Source organism: Gobio gobio, assembly GCF_949357685.1.
Source record: "Gobio gobio genome assembly, chromosome: 1".
Taxonomy (NCBI): domain Eukaryota; kingdom Metazoa; phylum Chordata; class Actinopteri; order Cypriniformes; family Gobionidae; genus Gobio; species Gobio gobio.
Window position 1 is genome coordinate 82770450 of NC_137097.1, and position 25145 is coordinate 82795594.

Consider the following 25145-nt stretch of genomic DNA (forward strand, 5'->3'; position numbering starts at 1 on the left):
TGGATGGATGCACTTTTATGATGGGCAGATGCACTTTTATGATGGATAGATGCACTTTTATGATGGATAGATGCACTTTTATGATGGACAGATGCACTTTTATGATGGATAGATGCACTTTTATGATGGATAGATGCACTTTTATGATGGACAGATGCACTTTTATGATGGATAGATGCACTTTTATGATGGATAGATGCACTTTTATGATGGACAGATGCACTTTTATGATGGATAGATGCACTTTTATCATGGATAGATGCACATTTATGATGGACAGATGCACTTTTATGATGGATAGATGCACTTTTATGATGGACAGATGCACTTTTATGATGGATAGATGCACTTTTATGATGGATAGATGCACTTTTATGATGGACAGATGCACTTTTATGATGGATAGATGCACTTTTATCATGGATAGATGCACATTTATGATGGATAGATGCACTTTTATGATGGATGGATGCACTTTTATGATGGATGGATGCACTTTTATCATGGATAGATGCACTTTTATGATGGATGGATGCACTTTTATGATGGATGGATGCACTTTTATGATGGATGGATGCACTTTTATGATGGATGGATGCACTTTTATCATGGATAGATGCACGTTTATGATGGATGGATGCACTTTTATGATGGATGGATGCACTTTTATGATGGATGGATGCACTTTTATGATGGATAGATGCACGTTTATGATGGATAGATGCACTTTTATCATGGATAGATGCACTTTTATGATGATAGATGCACTTTTATGATGGATGGATGCACTTTTATGATGGATGGATGCACTTTTATGATGGATGCACTTTTATGATGGATAGATGCACGTTTATGATGGATAGATGCACTTTTATCATGGATAGATGCACGTTTATGATGGATAGATGCACGTTTATGATGGATAGATGCACGTTTATGATGGATAGATGCACTTTTATCATGGATAGATGCACTTTAATGATGGATAGATGCACTTTTATGATGGATAGATGCACTTTTATGATGGATAGATGCACTTTTATGATGGATAGATGCACTTTTATGATGGATAGATGCACTTTTATGATGGATAGATGCACTTTTATCATGGATAGATGCACTTTTATGATGATAGATGCACTTTAATGATGGATAGATGCACGTTTATGATGGATAGATGCACTTTTATCATGGATAGATGCACTTTTATGATGATAGATGCACGTTTATTATGGATAGATCCACTTTTATCATGGATAGATGCACTTTTATGATGATAGATGCACTTTTATGATGGATAGATGCACTTTAATGATGGATAGATGCACTTTAATGATGGATAGATGCACTTTAATGATGGATAGATGCACTTTTATGATGGATAGATGCACTTTTATGATGATAGATGCACTTTAATGATGGATAGATGCACTTTTATGATGGATAGATGCACTTTAATGATGGATAGATGCACTTTAATGATGGATAGATGCACTTTAATGATGGATAGATGCACTTTTATCATGGATAGATGCACTTTTATGATGGATAGATGCACTTTAATGATGGATAGATGCACTTTTAGGATGGATAGATGCACTTTTATGATGGATAGATGCACTTTTAGGATGGATAGATGCACTTTTATGATGGATAGATGCACTTTTATGATGGATAGATGCACTTTAATGATGATAGATGCACTTTTATGATGATAGATGCACTTTTATGATGGATAGATGCACTTTTATCATGGATAGATGCACTTTTATGATGATAGATGCACTTTTATGATGGATAGATGCACTTTAATGATGATAGATGCACTTTTATGATGGATAGATGCACTTTTATGATGGATAGATGCACTTTTATGATGGATAGATGCACTTTTATGATGGATGGATGCACTTTAATGATGATAGATGCACTTTTATGATGGATAGATGCTCTTTTTTGATGGATAGATGCACTTTAATGATGGATAGATGCACTTTTATGATGGATAGATGCACTTTTATGATGGATGGATGCACTTTTATGATGGATGGATGCACTTTTATGATGGATAGATGCTCTTTTATGATGGATGGATGCTCTTTTATGATGGATAGATGCACTTTTATGATGGATAGATGCTCTTTTATGATGGATGGATGCTCTTTTATGATGGATAGATGCACTTTTATGATGGATAGATGCACTTTTATGATGGACAGATGCACTTTTATGATGGACAGATGCTCTTTTATGATGGATAGATGCTCTTTTATGATGGATGGATGCTCTTTTATGATGGATAGATGCTCTTTTATGATGGACAGATGCTCTTTTATGATGGATAGATGCTCTTTTATGATGGATGGATGCTCTTTTATGATGGATAGATGCTCTTTTATGATGGATAGATGCACTTTTATGATGGATAGATGCACTTTTATGATGGATGGATGCTCTTTTATGATGGATAGATGCACTTTTATGATGGATAGATGCACTTTTATGATGGATAGATGCTCTTTTATCATGGATAGATGCACTTTTATGATGGATAGATGCACTTTTATGATGGATAGATGCACTTTTATGATGGATGGATGCACTTTTATGATGGATAGATGCACTTTTATGATGGATGGATGCACTTTTATGATGGATAGATGCACTTTTATGATGGATAGATGCACTTTTATGATGGATAGATGCACTTTTATGATGATAGATGCACTTTTATGATGGATGGATGCACTTTTATGATGGATAGATGCTCTTTTATGATGGATGGATGCTCTTTTATGATGGATAGATGCACTTTTATGATGGATAGATGCTCTTTTATGATGGATAGATGCACTTTTATGATGGATAGATGCACTTTTATGATGGATGGATGCTCTTTTATGATGGATAGATGCACTTTTATGATGGATAGATGCTCTTTTATGATGGATAGATGCACTTTTATGATGGATAGATGCACTTTTATGATGGATAGATGCTCTTTTATGATGGATAGATGCACTTTTATGATGGATAGATGCACTTTTATGATGGATAGATGCACTTTTATGATGGATAGATGCTCTTTTATGATGGATAGATGCACTTTTATGATGGATGGATGCTCTTTTATGATGGATAGATGCACTTTTATGATGGATAGATGCACTTTTATGATGGATGGATGCACTTTTATGATGGATAGATGCACTTTTATGATGGATAGATGCACTTTTATGATGGATAGATGCTCTTTTATGATGGATAGATGCACTTTTATGATGGATAGATGCTCTTTTATGATGATAGATGCTCTTTTATGATGGATGGATGCACTTTTATGATGATAGATGCTCTTTTATGATGGACGGATGCACTTTTATGATGGACAGATGCACTTTTATGATGGATAGATGCACTTTTATGATGGACAGATGCACTTTTATGATGGATAGATGCACTTTTATGATGGACAGATGCACTTTTATGATGGATAGATGCACTTTTATGATGGACAGATGCACTTTTATGATGGATAGATGCACTTTTATGATGGACAGATGCACTTTTATGATGGATAGATGCTCTTTTATGATGGATAGATGCACTTTTATGATGGATAGATGCACTTTTATGATGATAGATGCACTTTTATGATGGATGGATGCACTTTTATGATGGATGGATGCACTTTTATGAAGGATGGATGCACTTTTATGATGGATGGATGCACTTTTATGATGGATAGATGCACTTTTATGATGGATGGATGCACTTTTATGATGGATGGATGCACTTTTATGATGGATAGATGCTCTTTTATGATGGATAGATGCACTTTTATGATGGATGGATGCTCTTTTATGATGGATAGATGCTCTTTTATGATGATAGATGCACTTTTATGATGGACAGATGCACTTTTATGATGGATAGATGCTCTTTTATGATGATAGATGCACTTTTATGATGGATAGATGCACTTTTATGATGATAGATGCACTTTTATGATGGGCAGATGCTCTTTTATGATGATAGATGCACGTTTATGATGGATAGATGCTCTTTTATGATGATAGATGCACTTTTATGATGGACAGATGCACTTTTATGATGGATAGATGCTCTTTTATGATGATAGATGCACTTTTATGATGGATAGATGCACTTTTATGATGATAGATGCACTTTTATGATGGACAGATGCACTTTTATGATGGATAGATGCACTTTTATGAAGGATGGATGCACTTTTATGATGGATGGATGCACTTTTATGATGGATGGATGCACTTTTATGATGGGCAGATGCACTTTTATGATGGATAGATGCACTTTTATGATGGATAGATGCACTTTTATGATGGACAGATGCACTTTTATGATGGATAGATGCACTTTTATGATGGATAGATGCACTTTTATGATGGACAGATGCACTTTTATGATGGATAGATGCACTTTTATGATGGATAGATGCACTTTTATGATGGACAGATGCACTTTTATGATGGATAGATGCACTTTTATCATGGATAGATGCACATTTATGATGGATAGATGCACTTTTATGATGGATGGATGCACTTTTATGATGGATGGATGCACTTTTATGATGGATGCACTTTTATGATGGATGGATGCACTTTTATCATGGATAGATGCACTTTTATGATGGATGGATGCACTTTTATGATGGATGGATGCACTTTTATGATGGATGGATGCACTTTTATGATGGATGGATGCACTTTTATGATGGATAGATGCACGTTTATGATGGATGGATGCACTTTTATGATGGATGGATGCACTTTTATGATGGATAGATGCACGTTTATGATGGATAGATGCACTTTTATGATGATAGATGCACTTTTATGATGGATGGATGCACTTTTATGATGGATGGATGCACTTTTATGATGGATAGATGCACGTTTATGATGGATAGATGCACTTTTATGATGATAGATGCACTTTTATGATGGATGGATGCACTTTTATGATGGATGGATGCACTTTTATGATGGATGCACTTTTATGATGGATGGATGCACTTTTATCATGGATAGATGCACGTTTATGATGGATAGATGCACTTTTATCATGGATAGATGCACGTTTATGATGGATAGATGCACGTTTATGATGGATAGATGCACGTTTATGATGGATAGATGCACTTTTATCATGGATAGATGCACTTTAATGATGGATAGATGCACTTTTATGATGGATAGATGCACTTTTATGATGGATAGATGCACTTTTATGATGGATAGATGCACTTTTATGATGATAGATGCACTTTTATGATGGATAGATGCACTTTTATGATGGATAGATGCACTTTTATGATGGATAGATGCACTTTTATGATGGATAGATGCACTTTTATCATGGATAGATGCACTTTTATGATGATAGATGCACTTTAATGATGGATAGATGCACGTTTATGATGGATAGATGCACTTTTATCATGGATAGATGCACTTTTATGATGATAGATGCACGTTTATTATGGATAGATCCACTTTTATCATGGATAGATGCACTTTTATGATGATAGATGCACTTTTATGATGGATAGATGCACTTTAATGATGGATAGATGCACTTTTATGATGGATAGATGCACTTTAATGATGGATAGATGCACTTTAATGATGGATAGATGCACTTTTATCATGGATAGATGCACTTTTATGATGGATAGATGCACTTTAATGATGGATAGATGCACTTTTAGGATGGATAGATGCACTTTTATGATGGATAGATGCACTTTTAGGATGGATAGATGCACTTTTATGATGGATAGATGCACTTTTAGGATGGATAGATGCACTTTTATGATGGATAGATGCACTTTTATGATGGATAGATGCACTTTTATGATGGATAGATGCACTTTTATGATGGATAGATGCACTTTAATGATGATAGATGCACTTTTATGATGGATAGATGCACTTTTATGATGGATAGATGCACTTTAATGATGATGGATGCACTTTTATGATGGATAGATGCACTTTTATGATGGATAGATGCACTTTTATGATGGATAGATGCACTTTAATGATGATAGATGCACTTTTATGATGATAGATGCACTTTTATGATGATAGATGCACTTTTATGATGGATAGATGCACTTTAATGATGATAGATGCACTTTTATGATGGATAGATGCACTTTTATGATGGATAGATGCACTTTTATGATGGATAGATGCACTTTTATGATGGATGGATGCACTTTAATGATGATAGATGCACTTTTATGATGGATAGATGCTCTTTTATGATGGATAGATGCACTTTAATGATGGATAGATGCACTTTAATGATGGATAGATGCACTTTTATGATGGATAGATGCACTTTTATGATGATAGATGCACTTTAATGATGGATAGATGCACTTTAATGATGGATAGATGCACTTTAATGATGGATAGATGCACTTTAATGATGGATAGATGCACTTTTATGATGGATAGATGCACTTTTATGATGGATAGATGCACTTTAATGATGGATAGATGCACTTTAATGATGGATAGATGCACTTTTATGATGGATAGATGCACTTTAATGATGGATAGATGCACTTTTATCATGGATAGATGCACTTTTATGATGATAGATGCACTTTAATGATGGATAGATGCACTTTTATGATGGATAGATGCACTTTAATGATGGATAGATGCACTTTTATCATGGATAGATGCACTTTTATGATGGATAGATGCACTTTAATGATGGATAGATGCACTTTTATCATGGATAGATGCACTTTTATGATGGATAGATGCACTTTAATGATGGATAGATGCACTTTTAGGATGGATAGATGCACTTTTATGATGGATAGATGCACTTTTAGGATGGATAGATGCACTTTTATGATGGATAGATGCACTTTTATGATGGATAGATGCACTTTAATGATGATAGATGCACTTTTATGATGATAGATGCACTTTTATGATGGATAGATGCACTTTTATCATGGATAGATGCACTTTTATGATGATAGATGCACTTTTATGATGGATAGATGCACTTTAATGATGATAGATGCACTTTTATGATGGATAGATGCACTTTAATGATGATAGATGCACTTTTATGATGGATAGATGCACTTTTATGATGGATAGATGCACTTTTATGATGGATAGATGCACTTTTATGATGGATAGATGCACTTTAATGATGATAGATGCACTTTTATGATGGATAGATGCTCTTTTATGATGATAGATGCACTTTTATGATGATAGATGCACTTTTATGATGGATAGATGCACTTTTATGATGGATAGATGCACTTTTATGATGGATAGATGCACTTTAATGATGGATAGATGCACTTTTATGATGGATAGATGCACTTTTATGATGGATAGATGCACTTTAATGATGGATAGATGCACTTTTATGATGGATAGATGCACTTTTATGATGGATAGATGCACTTTAATGATGGATAGATGCACTTTTATGATGGATAGATGCACTTTTATGATGGATAGATGCACTTTTATGATGGATAGATGCACTTTAATGATGGATAGATGCACTTTTATGATGGATAGATGCACTTTTATGATGGATAGATGCACTTTTATGATGGATAGATGCACTTTTATGATGGATAGATGCACTTTAATGATGGATAGATGCACTTTTATGATGGACAGATGCACTTTTATGATGGATAGATGCACTTTTATCATGGATAGATGCACTTTAATGATGGATAGATGCACTTTTATGATGATAGATGCACTTTTATGATGGATAGATGCACTTTTATCATGGATAGATGCACTTTAATGATGGATAGATGCACTTTTATGATGGACAGATGCACTTTAATGATGGATAGATGCACTTTTATGATGGATAGATGCACTTTTATGATGGATAGATGCACTTTAATGATGGATAGATGCACTTTTATGATGGATAGATGCACTTTTATGATGGATAGATGCACTTTAATGATGGATAGATGCACTTTTATCATGGATAGATGCACTTTTATGATGGATAGATGCACTTTTATGATGGATAGATGCACTTTTATGATGGATAGATGCACTTTAATGATGGATAGATGCACTTTTATGATGGATAGATGCACTTTTATGATGGATAGATGCACTTTTATCATGGATAGATGCACTTTAATGATGGATAGATGCACTTTTATGATGATAGATGCACTTTTATGATGGATAGATGCACTTTTATCATGGATAGATGCACTTTAATGATGGATAGATGCACGTTTATGATGGACAGATGCACTTTTATGATGGATAGATGCACTTTTATGATGATAGATGCACTTTTATGATGATAGATGCACTTTTATGATGGACAGATGCACTTTTATGATGGACAGATGCACTTTTATGATGGATAGATGCACGTTTATGATGGATAGATGCACTTTTATGATGGACAGATGCACTTTTATGATGATAGATGCACTTTTATGATGGACAGATGCACTTTTATGATGGATAGATGCACTTTTATGATGATAGATGCACTTTTATGATGGACAGATGCACTTTTATGATGGACAGATGCACTTTTATGATGATAGATGCACTTTTAGGATGGATAGATGCACTTTTAGGATGGATAGATGCACTTTTATGATGGATGGATGCACTTTTATGATGATAGATGCACTTTTAGGATGGATAGATGCACTTTTAGGATGGATAGATGCACTTTTATGATGGATAGATGCACTTTTAGGATGGACAGATGCACTTTTATGATGGATAGATACACTTTTATGATGGATAGATGCACTTTTATGATGGATAGATACACTTTTATGATGGATAGATGCACTTTTAGGATGGATAGATGCACTTTTAGGATGGATAGATGCACTTTTATGATGGATAGATGCACTTTTATGATGGATAGATGCACTTTTAGGATGGATAGATGCACTTTTAGGATGGATAGATGCACTTTTATGATGGATAGATGCACTTTTAGGATGGATAGATGCACTTTTATGATGGATAGATACACTTTTATGATGGATAGATGCACTTTTATGATGGATCGATGCACTTTTATGATGGACAGATGCACGTTTATGATGGATAGATGCACTTTTATGATGATAGATACACTTTTATGATGGATAGATGCACTTTTATGATGGATAGATGCACTTTTATGATGGATAGATGCACGTTTATGATGGATAGATGCACTTTTATGATGATAGATACACTTTTATGATGGATAGATGCACTTTTATGATGGATAGATGCACTTTTATGATGGATAGATGCACTTTTATGATGGATGGATGCACTTTTATGATGGACAGATGCACTTTTATGATGGACAGATGCACTTTTATGATGGATGGATGCACTTTTATGATGGATAGATGCACTTTTATGATGGATAGATGCACTTTTAGGATGGATAGATGCACTTTTATGATGGATAGATACACTTTTATGATGGATAGATGCACTTTTATGATGGATAGATGCACTTTTAGGATGGATAGATGCACTTTTATGATGGATAGATACCCTTTTATGATGGATAGATGCACTTTTATGATGGATAGATGCACGTTTATGATGGATAGATGCACTTTTATGATGATAGATACACTTTTATGATGGATAGATGCACTTTTATGATGGATAGATGCACTTTTATGATGGATAGATGCACTTTTATGATGGATAGATGCACTTTTATGATGGATAGATGCACTTTTATGATGGATAGATGCACTTTTATGGACTTCAAAACAGAAACATCCTTTCACTGCCATTTTAATGCTTGGAAGAGACAGGACATTTATTAATTTAACCCAGATTGTATTTGTCTGAAAGAAGAATGTCATATACACCTAGGATGACTTGAGGGGGAGTAAATCATGGGTTCATTTTCATTTTTGTGTGAACTAACCCTTTAAGTTCATACAACAAGATTACAACAAATCATTTCAAAAAAGATTTTGTTGGAAAAATGTAATTAAATTGCGTGGAAAAGTTTTCCTTAATTTAAGTTTGTTCAATAGTGTTTTTTGAGTGTATTTTCCAGGCTAATAATGCAACATTAAACCTATCCAAATAGATGAATACAGATTGAAGCCTGTTGTGTTCAGTCTTTTGATCTGGGACAGTGGCAGCTATTGGGAAACTCACCATCTTCATGTACCAAGTGTAGAGCATCAAGGCCTTGTCCTGAAGAATCTCAGCACCAAACGCTGGACATTATCTCTCATCTGGTAACAAGAGCACAGCCATAACTGGAAGAACTCTAATGAAATCTTTACCCTGATATTGTATTGGTGATATACTTCAAACATTTTACAGGCTAAGAGTATGAGCAGTGAGTAAGCTGACCAGATTTATGTGAAAAATCACTTACATGCCTAAAGTTAGCATTTAAAGTATTTAATAACAAGTATTTAAGAATTTATCAGTAAAAAAATACACACAAATAAATAACTTTGAGTGGAGCACTGCAGAATAATATTTCTGAGAAACGTAACTCAAAACAGACCTAGAGAAAATATATGAATGACTAATATATGAAACTTTTGAACAGTAGTGTATGTTTGAGGTTTTGCTTACTAGACATCTGGAGATTTTCTTCCACAGGAGTGCAGCCCATCAGCATGGAAGAATCTAGAAACATAAACAATTTACCACAGAGCCTATATAATGTCAGGTTTATTAGAAGGAAACAAGCTAGAGCAGAGGTGAAATGCAGATAAGAGAAAGTAGAATATACAGAGTATACATAGAATCATTTCTGTCATCATTTACTCACCCTCAAGTTGTTCCAAACCTGTATGAGTTTCTTTGATCTGCTGAACACAAAAGAAGATATTTTGAAGAATGTTTGTAACCAAGCAGATAGAGCAACCATTAACTACCATAGCAGGGGGGTGGGGGGAAATCATAGACTGTAAAAAAATATGGACGTAGTGTCCGTGACGTCACCCATAGGATTCTGATGAGCCGTTCTGAAGCGCAAAGTAGGGACGAGCCATCTTGGCAGCGCGTCATCGCGCGTCACTCCCGGATAACAGAAAATGGGCAAAAAGGCGGGACGTGGGCGGAGCTTAAGTGACGCGATGACTAACAGACAGCAGATAAATGGCTATCCACCTGTCACTCGAAATGGCCACGCCCTTAATTATGCTGAATTTTAAGGCTTTATATAATGCAAACGAATGAGCTATAAAAAAATTCACCCCCCTCACAGTTGTCATGAAGGGCAAAATGAGCCGTATAGACCAAAAGCACAATTTGTCCCAGGCTGTAAACATGTTTTATTCTGCTCTAAAGTTGGCCATTTTAACATGGGGCTCAATGAGATTCTGCTCCCTTCTGGAGCCTGTCCCTAGCGGCCAGTCGATGAATTGCAGTTTGAGGCACTTCCGTATTGGCTTCAAGAGAAACTGGGAGGAGCCGCTTGGGGGAAATACTATGGTAGTTAATGGTTGCTCTATCTGCTTTTTAAAAACATTCTTCAAAATATCTTCTTTTGTGTTCAGCAGAACAAAGAAACTCATACAGGTTTGGAACAATGTGAGGGTGAGTAAATGACAGAATTTTAATTTTTGGGTGAACTATCCCTTTAACTTTGCCTCAAATTCTTAATGTACTGCTTAATAGATAGTAAGGTAACATTAGTTGTTTAAGTTTAGGTATCAGGTAGGATTTAGGGATGTTGCAGAATAAGGTCATGCAGGTCAGGAATTAATATGTGCTTTATAATACTAATAAACAGCAAATATGCAAGCTAAGAATTGTTCCCCTTATTAAAGTGTTACTTTTGTACAATACGAATGAAGTTATTTAATGAGTTTCCTACTTCTTTGTCAGCAGCCCATGGGTCATCCTTTGCCTCCGTTGTTGTAGAATTATATATTTTTCCTGAAATTACAGAAAAAAAAATTCTTGAATGTAATGTTATTAAATAATTAAACATTAAATGTAATCGATATAATTTATTTACCATGAAAGATAATTTCGTTTAATTTGATGTTCACGCTTCCTGTAAGGGATGCCATTAACATAACTTATAGTAAGTTAGTTTAACGTTAAATAAATTAGCTCACATCCAATTACCCATTGACAGATTGCCAGCAAAACCTAACAAAACTATCAAAGCCTCTCTTCTGCACATAAAGACGTGATTAGGAAGACAAACTTTCATAAGAGTTAACGTTAAGTAAGTTATAACGTTAGCCTATTAGCAAACCTGTTGTGAGATGCTAACAGACTTTTTCAAATATACTGAACTATTTCAATAAAGTAAATATTCGACAGAGGCGTGTCAGGAACAGTTTTATATCATGTGTGTGTGATTTTAGGGACTAAACTCACCTGAAAGCAGAGAAAACAACAGTGAGAGCGTGTCCGTCCGTTACTGTGGTGTTGTTGCTGCCAGTGCGACTCGGCCCGTTTCAATGGTCACGATGAATGGACAAGCGCAAACAGATAAGCGCGGCATCGGCCTCCAGTGTGCCGACCCAAAGCCGACGAGCTGGAAATAAAGCGCTATTCGCCTATGCCTGGCCGATACTTATTAGATATTATAGGAGGCCGACGTCCCACTCAGCGGCCGACGTCGGCCAGACGTACGTGTGCTATCTGGGTATTTGTGTTTGTTTTTGCACACTAAAGTATTCTCGTCGCTTCATAATGTTAAATAAAAGCATCTGATAAATCAAGGGGTTATCAAACTAGGGTCCGGGGTCCTCCAGAAGGTTCTAAGGGCTCCGCGCTGCTCGCTCATCCCAGAATGCACATTGTGACATGTTCAAAGATATGTGAAATAAGTAGGGCTGTCCCCCACTAAAGTTTTTTATATACTAGTAGTTGTTCATTTAAGCCATTCGTTGACTAAGCACTTTTATTAATTTAATTACATAAATATGAGAGAATTCTAAACCCGAGCGTTTACATAATATGTTAATTACCAAGTATGCTACCTATGTAATATGCTATTATTATCCCCACTCAAGCTTGCTACAAAGAACCGGCAAAAGTATTGATTAAGAATGTGTTGAAAATAGCAAGGAGACATTTTAAATGTTTATTAATAAACTTCTAGAGTTTTCTGTGTCAATGTTGGCTTATGCTGACTTTATTACATAATCAGAGAATAGCCTATTTCTTTTCGTTTTGAATTGTTTCGTTTAAAAGTAGACATTTCAAGCAACATATTTCTCACGTCTGTGAGACGCACTCCAGTTCTCTCTCGCTGTCGCTGACGCCTCCATGTCACGATTATATTGACTGCTATGTACTAATTGTTTATTAAATCCAGCCAATTGGTTTATGAAACATTGATCAAAATTAAGATAACATTTATACAAAACGAAATTAATTTCAAAGAAAGACATAGGAAACAAAATTCAATGAAGTGCTCAAAATCCATGTCCCCAGACATGCGCATCTGATTATGTAGCCTTACTCATGCTGCTCACTTTTCATAATCAACATAATAAATTAAAATAATAATAATATTTAAGCATAGCCTAACTGTGAAACTAAATAGGCTTTCTTTAACCCATGGCCGACGACCTGCGCCTGCTGATGGATTTTTTTTCCCTTTATGACTGGTAACAACTCACAATACTCTGTCATTTTTAGCCACACAGATCAGAGCAAGACATAATTATAAACAGTAAACTGTCTACTTTTATTTGTGTACACTCACAATAACAGCAAAGGCCGTGACTTTTATTTACTAATTATTTTGCACTCCACTCCAAACGCTGTCTTCATTCCAAAAATGTATTTAAGTTAATATTTACAACAAACGAAATTCCGAGCCAAAATAACGAAGTGGTAAAAAAAAAAAAAAACGTACCACCATGTAAATTCAAACATTTCGCTCTTCTCTATATGTGGCAAAGCGTCACAATAACCTTACCTGGCGTCAAAGTGGATCATTCTTTACAGATTATGGTATGTTTGGACAGAAGACGGGACAGAGTTATTTTTTTAACTCCTAAAAGACCATAGAAGAGAATGCCACAATCGACTTTTAGAAAATATCGCAAAAGTGTTGTGCAAATCTGTAATGGAAACTCGGCTACTGGTGCGCTATGGCAGGACCAAACCATTTCATGCAGATACAGGGGGGTGGTCGGTCAATATGGATGTTTACTTTTTGGTCAATGGGGATATTTAACTTTTATTGCCAAAATAAGTAAAATCAAAGACATTATTCATTTTATTATTATTTGAAATATACTCAATGGGCCATTGGAATTGTCCTAACATAACCTAATGTTTTTATTGAACGTTGATGGAGCAACAGATTTGGTATGAAAATAAATCATAAAAGTGGTTTGTTTGTTTAAAAATCGTATAATAGGAGGTGGACCTTTTACCTGACAGACACAGTATTGATACTACTACTAATAATATGTTGTTAATTATGTCTAAGTTAATACTTTTTCAAAAGCCAAGTTTGTACTATAGGCTATTTTTGCTTTATTTTTTATAAATCGCCATCTTGGAATTCTAATTGGTTTGAGATATTGAGTTTTTGCATTCCATATAGCAAAAATGATTTGGGGAACAAGCCTCTTTCATAAATGAAAATGATGACAGGGAACCCAAATGTATTCTAAATGTGCAATATCAAAATCCTCTCAAATTTGTAAATGGGGATTTTTGGGACAGGCCAAGCCAAGCCAAGCTTTTGTTCGAAGTAATATAACTTTATTATACCAAGTTAGAGTTTGATTTTGATAGAAGAACCTTTTTGTTTTCTAAATAAAAAGTCCCAAAATGTACACAACTTAAAAAAACACCATGTAAATAAGTTGTGACAGAATAAGAATATGTGAATAACATATTATAATAAAGCATTGAAAGAGATCCCATAATAATTTAGCTTTACAGTATATTTAATTATATGATATGCTTAATATATTTTTTTAAATACGATGGTTTGATTATAAATATGGTGATTACCTCTTTATATGATATTTCCCATCTGAATCATGTCACGTCATCAAATGTTAAAGTCAGCCGCTGTTCATGTTAATTATTGCGCTTTTTACCCGAAATACCATACTTTTACATATTCTCCCGTTATTGAAAAACTGATGCTTTAATTACATTGAACAAGACTGAAAATCATTAACAAGACCTTTGTCTCAAAATATATTCAATAATTTTATCGATTCTCCTTTGCTTAATAATCTACATTAAGCAATACATGAAATATTAGAACTTCACTGCAAAAAATGCTTTTCTTACTTAGTATTTTGTCTTGTTTTCGGTCCAAATATCTAAAAAATCTAACATTAAGAAACATTTACTAGACAAGCTAAAGTTGTTGTCTTATTTTGGGGGAAAATAACTCAAAATTAAGGGAGTTTTTGCTTAAAATAAGCATTGTTTAGTAAATGTTTCTTAATGTAAGATTTTTTTAGATATTTGGACTGAAAACAAGACAAAAATACTATATAAGAAAAGCATTTTTTGCAGATTTTGCACTGCTGTTCACAATATTTTAACAAATTTATATTGAATACATATTGAATAAAATGTATAATATACTATTTATTATACTATAAGTATTTTTGAGTATAGGCTTATTTACAATATGATAATTATTGAGACACTATAAAATGAAACAGTATTATTTGTAAATATGTTTGAAAAGATAATTTTTACAGAATATTATTTTACAAGATAATTGTCTGCAGCTGCTCCTTTAAGAAAAAAACAGCCAATCACGTTAAGGGGGAGGGTTTAACAGCACTATTCTTGAGAGTTCATTCATTTTGGATACTGTAAAATTATAACTATAACTATATTTAACTTTATAGTCTTCTCTTTGTTTCTTTTCCCCATAATTCTTGCCGTTGTGTACTAATCAGTACCGTGATTTTCCCCTTTACACTCGGACTTGCTTACATCAATATCAACTTCAGGAAGTTCAGTTGTTTTGCTGATTCAAATCTCGCACTTGATAAAAAATAAAAAAAAAAGCCGCATCACGACAGCTCATTGGCTCTCATGTGGTTCGTCATTTTGTTTAAACTTAAAGCACGCCTTCACGAGTGAGAAGCATGTGCATGTGAATAAAGAGCAGCTGTCATGTGGAGATGAACTGGAGAAAACACACGCCACTGTTTCAGTAGAAGGACCCAGAACTACTGCAGAAGAAGATTGAAGGAAACAATGGACAATGGAGGGGATTTTATCATGGAGCTCATGGAAAGGAGGAACAGCAGGGACTCTCTTGTCGATTGTAAGTTTGTTAAACTACAGTTTGTACGCTAAAAGCTGTTTGCTATTATGATGTTGGAAAGTATTAAATCGATCAGGCAAATCTCTAAATGTGACACATGGCCAGTTGTCTTGTCATTAATGAACAGTATGCAGTTTTAATGTTTTAAAATAAACTTGTTTCATAATTAGGAGGAACCATAAACCCACATGAAATAATATTTACTATAGTATGGTTCAAAAACACTAGTATTTACTAGAGTAATTTTACTGTAATTTTACTATAATATACTAGCCTATAGTATTTTTTCATGTGGGAATGTAAACTCGCTAACAGTTGCATCATTTATTACATCATCCATGTGGTTACACATAAATCATATAAAACTGTGAAATCGCATGAGAATTGTCGAGTCACCTGTGATTATTTTAAGGGACTGATTGCTGCAAAGCAGCTTCACAGTAATAAAATAACATGAAATTTCTTGTCCCGGTCGGAAGTCAGTCTTTCATTTAAACTCTTGTCACGTGATTGAGTCGTTGGGCACGCGCATATTTACATTTACGCATTTAGCAGACGCTTTTTTCCAAAGCGACTTACGGAGTACCAGCAGCGATCCGTCATGAAGAGGCAGCGAAACATAAAAAGTGCCTGAAGTACTAGTTTTGGACATTACCCAAAGGATCACACGCTAGGGCAGGGAAGGAATAGAGAAAATAGAAGGGAGGTTAAGTGCTCGGGGGAGATCTGCTGCTCACTAGAGGTCACTGTCGCTCCTGCTTTGGAGAATTGAGCGAACTGTCTTTAGTGTACGTCACTCTGTAGCCCGCTGTAAAAACACATTTGCATGGCACCTCAGTGATAATTAGGACTTGATCTACGAACAGGGCCGTTTGAAGGAATTTGGGGGCCCCAAGCAAAATGGACATGGAGGCCCCCCCAATACTGTTGCATATAATGTGCATAAAATTTGAACATTTTCAACAGTTGAACATTTGCAAAAAACACCACTGTACCATTAAAAAAAAAAATTGTAAACCTTTAAGAAACCATTTTTAAAACATCTATAAACATTACATAGATAGACGGACCAGATATTCCTAACACTTAGTTAAGGGTTACTAGTTGGTTTGTAAACTGTCTATAAACATTATCTGGATGGTTATTATAAAGTTGCAACAGATGACTATAATACCTTGTTAAATAGTTAATAAACAGTACCAGTAAAACATGTGGGTTGTCCTGATACTGCACTTAAAAATGTAACAGTGTAAAAATTGCCACACAGAAAGTAACTGTTCAAGATCCATTGGTAACTTAAAAAATAAAAAATAATGTCACATTTGCATAAACTGTCACTACCGTATATCCCGACACTAGCACATTAAGATGCCTCTTTCTGGTTAAATAATGTTTATAATAATAGTTATTAATATATGAAGAGTTCGGTTGCAAAACGCGATAAACGCCATTTTTTGACATTTGGGTTTTATTATTGGAAATCACTGTTTAGATGTACCTTAATCTATGTGTGAATTGCTGCCATTAATAAGATTTAAAAAATGTACATTTTAAGCCTACTACAAAATGTATTTTTTCACAAAACGCGATATCCGCCAGCCCAGTTTCTTTACAAAGTGCGATATAGAACGTTCTGCTGCGCGAGCTCAGGATGTCACGCGAGGAGAGAGTCACCGCCGGTGAAGTGCTCCGAGTTTGCTCAGTGATTTAACGATAATATCAAAACAAAAAACATATTTTTAAAAAGAGGATTCAATAGGCTAACTAAACGTTTACCATTTAATTGTTTATACTGAAGGCGAGCTGTCAGTCACGTAGGCTACGTCACTGATCAACAGCTGTCTGTCAGTCAGAATCAAAGCTTCAGAGTCAAGCTAACGTTATGGATTTCGATGACGGATTGGAGCCGGTCATTCCAGCTGCTGTTGGGAGAAAGAGGAAGGCATCTAAAGAAAATCATCAAAGGGAGAAGACAAACGGGCAAGGCATTCAGGGGAGGGAAAACATTCAAAGATGAATTGTGGTCATCGTGCGACTGCGAGTAATGTTGGTCTGTGTCATGCCGACAAACTGTCAAATGAAGATGTAGCCTTCAACTTCACAAAAATGTATAAAAACACTACAAAAGTGGACCAGGATAACATTGATTCACTAGCTTTTCTTAATGGTATTACAGTAGTAGAATATAGCCTAAGGTGGATATATAGCGTTTTGCAAAAAAAAAAAAAAAAAATGTTATGTTGTGTATGTTCTGGCCAAAACTAACTCGGAATCTTCTTATTATTAATCAATCTTTGTATATACTATTCCATATATTTAATGATGTATTGTTTTTTTTAACCAATTTAAGATGTTTGACAATGTTAAGATAAATCTGTTGCATTTTGGCATGGTTTTTGACTTATTTATGAACTATTTATGGACATAACATTAAATAAAAAATATCCTGGATTTGAAGAATATTGTATCCCTGGCCTTCACTGAGCTCAAGTAATAGTTTAATGTTCAAAAAATTGTGAATGAACTTCACTGTTGATGTCTTAAATAATAATGTCAAATAACCAACATTTCTCAAAATGGATATATCTCATTTTGCAACGAAACTCTTCATATAATGCTATATTAACTATTCCAGGTTATTTATGCATAGCATAAATAATAGTTAGTATAGCATGCTAAGGCACTTTCATCAAAACCTATTATAAAGCTATAGCAATGTTATTAAATACGATAAACAGTGATTGCTGGAACAGATCTTTGTCTTCCTTATCCCGTTAAAAAACATTACAGTATGTAACCATATTCCGTCCGTTCGAAAAAATAGTTGCACTAACAGTTCGTTACAAGTAACGTTAGCATTTGCCATCAGGCGGGTAACGATAGCTAACATAAACATATTTTTGCTAGCCTACCTGCTGCAAAATTACACCATTTTTGTACAAGACAAGTAGAGCTATTTTATCCAGTGTAATTTATCACTTGCCACTATCTTGTTTTTTCTTATCCTCCTCTTCCTTTCTCTTTAATCTTTTCTGGCTTCCTGAAGCATAATTCCGCTTCATGATGATGCCGAGGAGGTTTTGTATTTTGCCGGCTGCAGAGATCGCGTGATTGGCTGGCTGGCTGCTGTCAGCGACTACTGAGAGGGGCCCCTTGAGGGGGTTCCCGATAACAGTGTCATTGCACTTTACTGCATTGACTATCAAAGGGGCGCTCACACAGTTTGTCGTTGCATTTTATTCTTAACCTGTCGTTGTCTTGGGACAGCAATTGCTTGGTTTGCCTGTCTTGTCGCGACGGGCCTGTCTACGAACGCGGGAACGCGTTGCTCACGTGGTCGCATTGTCTGCTGTGAATAAAATGTTTTATGTTTGGAATAATACGAATAAATTAATATTTAATAACAGGAAAATAATATACTATTTATGTGATTTGAATTATCCTGTTTAAAATATTGTTTAAATGGATTCTCTCTTGCATTTTAACTCAAAATGATGGATGCCATTAAAAAAAGGAAACTAGCGGAATTAAGTTTAGGCGGCCTCTTATTTACATGAGGTACATAAAGCTGCTTGGTTACCCAGATAACAATTTTTGGTTCCCAGAACGTTCTCAGAACAGACATCCTAACGTTCTCTATTGGTTAGCCAGGAAAGTTCTCTTTACGTAAATAGAACGTTCCCTGTTGGTTTGGAGAACGTTCCCCTAACCTTCCCAGAACGTTCCCGGAACGTTCCCCTAACCTATTTACTCCGATATAATTTAGCCTGCTGTGCGTCAGTAATCGTCCAGCAATGCCCGCGTCCCATATGGTATAAGCGGCATGGAAAACGGATGAATGGACGTCAATAATCAGTAGCCTATACTACAAACCATGTCTTGTTTTGAACTTATTTAATCAATAGAAATAATTCAAGCACATAAACCTTCATATGGAGGATTAAATAAGATTGAATTATGCATTTCGTAACTTGTATCACTGACGACACCTACTACTACAACCAGGTACGTTTAAGTGCCAAATAACAATGACTTCAACACAATATGTGGTTTTAAAATATGAATTTTATTCACAGACATTAATAATGAATAAAGATGACTTTAACTGGGATAACTGCATTATTTTCTTACCACTGAATTAACGGAACGTAGCCTTCTCTCTTTTAGTCAGTAAACCAAATCTCCTCGGTTAACATCATGTTGTCTTCAATTACGTGTCAAATCTCTGTGAAATCACACTATTTACACTGGTATATTTATTAATTATAACCCATTATTAAATAAAGATCGATAAACTAATGTTAGTTAGTCGGTAAAAACGAAATGACCGTTAATTTTTAAATTACGCGAGTGCGCGTCTTTCTGTGGATGACGAAAGAAAGCGCGTGCTGGAGAAGCGCGCACAGATCAGAGGCGCGCAGTAACGAAATATACAAATAAACCTGCGTATACATTATTAAAAAAATGGTTATAAGGTTATAAAATAAACCCCAAAAATAACCTGCAGGGAACGTTCTGGGAAGGTTCTCTTTAGGTTATAAATTAAATCACAAAAATAACCTGCAGGGAACGTTCTGGGAAGGTTCTCTTTAGGTTATAAAATAAATCACAAAAATAACCTGCAGGGAACGTTCTGGGAAGGTTCTCTTTAGGTTATAAAATAACACCTCAAAAATAACCTGCAGGGAACGTTCTGGGAACGTTCTCTTTTGGTTACAAAAACACAACCAATAGAGAACGTTGCCAGAACGTTCTTATTTGGTTCCCTACAAAAATAACCAAACGGGGACCATATGGGAACGTTAGGGGAACGTTCTGTGTTTATTGGGGTAGTTTGAACACTTTTTGTATGTCTTATTTTTTAAATGTTATGTTTGACAAAATGATTTTCGAATAAATTACTTGCATTAAAAAAATCTGCTAGTTTAGTTTTGTCTGTAACAAATATATTCGTTTTTAAGCGAAGCAGGCCCCTGTGTTGGTAAAAATGTATTCTCTAGTTATTTTACATTATTTCAAAATATTATTGAATCTGAGGAACTATAAGCGAATTGCTTTTTATAATATTCTGATTTTGCTTTTCGGACGGCCTGAGTGCACGTTTCGATGTCGTCAAAAATAAATCCAGTCAGTCTCAGATTTTGACCAGCGTGCTTTTACGCCATTGCACATTTTTCTGATTTAGAGTAGGCTATCCATGGACTAGAGTGATTTTGATGCCGAATAGATTTTAAAGGGGCATATTTTATTAATGACAATACTAAGACTGTCGAAGAAGCTTGGTCTTATTTTTGCCAGTGGGGATTATATTGACTATTTGCAAGTAGAAAACTATTGCATGTAGAAAAGCTAGCTCATTAAATTTTTTTAAATAACGTTTCAGTTGAATAGGTTGTCTAGGCGTGCACTTTTTTCCGGACACATGCTATACAACAATGATCACTAGTGGTGTAACTGATCACAAAACTCACGGATCGGATCAGAATAAAAGGGGGAGGAGACCATTTTTATTTGCTTTCCATTTATTACATGAAAACCTATAAGGTTTATAGGTTAAAAAGGAACTTTTGGTGTTAACAAAAATAACATGGTTTTAACAAAAATAAAATGAATAAATAACCATCTGAAATAAAATTGTACTCAGTTTTTAAAGTGTAACATTTAAAAAACAACCTGAGACGTGAAAATGGGCCTGAGCTTATGACTTTAAAGATTAGGATGTCAACATTCTCAGGGGAGAGAGTAGACCTCTCACACACACTCTCAGGTGCTCTCCATTATTTCTCCTGGTTTACTTAAAGGCCGTTTTCCTTGCTTTAATCGAGGCAAACAGCCATGTGTTGACTTTGAAACAGAGTAGACTCTACATTATATGCATCTGAGGTGGAATTACTAGATTTTCGCATCGATGCATGTTTGTTTTAATGCGGATGTGCTGTTACTTTAATTCAGCGCCAGCAAGTCAAAAAATAGACTCAGTGCGGAAACGATCGCAGCACAGTACGGCCACGCGCTCCTGGAACGCACACGGTGTCTGTTACAGTTTTGTCCTCCACCCTTCTTCTGTCATCATTATATTTTACGGGGAAGCCAAAATGCTGCCATATACGCGATTTGAATGATGCGGGAGCCTTTTCAAGATTTTCTACTACTCCGCTAGCCACTGTTGACTGATTAACATGCCCTATTCACGTGAACACATGTGTTTTTCTGAAACTCCGCATCGAGTTTAAAGGAACGAGCTCGATAGCACACGTACGTCTGCAAGATGTCTGTTAAAGATCACTTAATCTGGAAAGCATCTGCTGTTTACACACATCTGATAGAAGTCTTTAAGATGTCAGTTTTTCATACATTCTAAATCATAAACATCTTGAAGACATAAACGTCTATTTGACATCTGACAGGAAACGTCCAATAGACGTATTGCAGATGAGCAAACACTCTAAAAAATACTTCTTCCAGATGTAAACACGCACATCAAATAGACGTCTCCGAGATGTACGTGTGCTATCAGGGAGATCACTTAAAAAGCAATATCGGCAGAAAAACTGTCTTTAGGTCTGCGATCGCTAAACAATTCAGATTAATCCACAAGTTTAAAAAAATGCGCAATAAATCCGCGGGTCACGTGCGAACCGTACGGATCACGGATCAACTGCGATCCGTACACCCCTAATGATCACTGATATCATTACAGAAGACATCAGATTGATATCGATCTGGGGTATTCGTTAAAATGATATCATTTATAGCATTTCCTGAACATTTACTATAAGGTTTACTAATAATCTGTGTAAGGTTTAAATAATCAAATTGGAGCAGAACACGATCAGGGGGATGTAGCATAGAATTCCAGTTTAAATCACCCATTAATATGAATTCAGAATTAGTTTGAGCTAAGAATTGATCCGAGTTGTTAAAACACAGCTGATGGCAGCCTGCAACTGTTATTGAACTATTGGCAATTTTAAAATCAAAAGTTCAAATTGTTTTGGAATCGATTTAGATAAAAAATGTTGTGCATTGGAGATATTCCTTTTCAAAAATTGCATTTCCGATATTGAATAGATGAGAAGGCACAGCATTTTATATGATGTAGCCTACTGTGTAAACTCAACATGTTAAAAATAAATGTAAATATATACTAACCACCAACATATTTGTTGTTAATGTTATTAGAGTGTATAGTTCCCAGGTAACAATTTTTGGTTCCCAGAACGTTCTCAGAACGTTCCCAGAACAGATATCCTAATTAGTTAACGTTCTCTATTGGTTAGCCAGGAAAGTTTTCTTTACGTAAATAGAACGTTCCCTGTTGGTTTGGAGAACGTTCCCCTAACATTCCCAGAACGTTCCGGAACGTTCCCCTAACCTATTTACTCCGATATAACCCTGCTGTACGTCAGTAATCGTCCAGCAATGCCCGCGTCCCATATGGTATAAGCGGCATGGAAAACGGATGAATGGACGTCAATATTCAGTAGCCTACTACAAACCATGTCTTGTTTTGAACTTATTTAATCAATAGAAATAATTCAAGCACATAAACCTTCATGTGGAGGATTAAATAAGATTAAATTATGCATTAATATGCATTTCGTAACTTGTATCACTGACGACACCTACTACCACCACCAGGTTTTACGTTTAAGTGCCAAATAACAATGACTTCAACACAATATGTGGTTTTAAAATATGAATTTTATTCACAGACATTAATAATGAATAAAGATGACTTTAACTGGGATAACTGCATTATTTTCTGTAAACCAAATCTCCTCGGTTAACATCATGTTGTCTTCAATTACGTGTCAAATCTCTGTGAAATCACACTATTTACAGTGGTATATTTATTAATTATAATCCATTATTCAATAAAGATCGATAAACTAATGTTAGTCAGTCGGTAAAAACGAAATGACCGTTAATTTTTGAATTACGCGAGGGCGCGCCTTTCTGTGGATGACGAAAGAAAGCGCGTGCTGGAGAAGCGCGCGCAGATCAGAGGCGCGCAGTAACGAAATATACAAATAAACATGCGTATATATTATAAAACAATTTAATCTAAAAATAACCTGCAGGGAACGTTCTGGGAAGGTTCTTTAGGTTATAAAATAAACCCCAAAAATAACCTGCAGGGAACGTTCTGGGAACGTTCTCTTTTGGTTACAAAAACACAACCAATAGAGAACGTTCCCAGAACGTTCTTATTTGGTTCCCTACAAAAATAACCAAACGGGAACCATATGAGAACGTTAGGGGAACGTTCTGTGTTTACTGGGTTTATGTTTCCAAACACATCACCGTCCCCGGTTGAAAAACAGCAGAAGCTAGTCCTGACTGACGATAGGCCTGATCGAGCCTGAGGAAATCGTGCACAATATAATATTTCGTTCACTCGTTTAAAAAAAAAATAATGCACAATATAATATTTCTTTCTCTCTGTTTTAAGAAAATAAAATAAAATAACTGGAGTGAGTGAAGTAAGGAAGGATTTAAACTCTCCCAGCCACGTGACACCCTGTTTAACTGTCAAAGGTACAAGATATTGGAAAATATTAGATACGGACTATAAATGCAATTTGTTCCTCACACAGTGCAAATCATATCCTTTTTATGTTTTAGAATAAATATAGGTTATCAAAATATCCATAACTAAATTGTATAAAATACTTATAAGTTTTAGAATAGTTGATTCATTCATTTACACGGGCCAAATGTTTATTCAAATTCAAATTCTAAACTTTAGTTTAAAGAGGAATTATTGGAATTAGCCTATATTTAATCTTTGCTGTCATTAAAACAGCGTGTCACAGGAA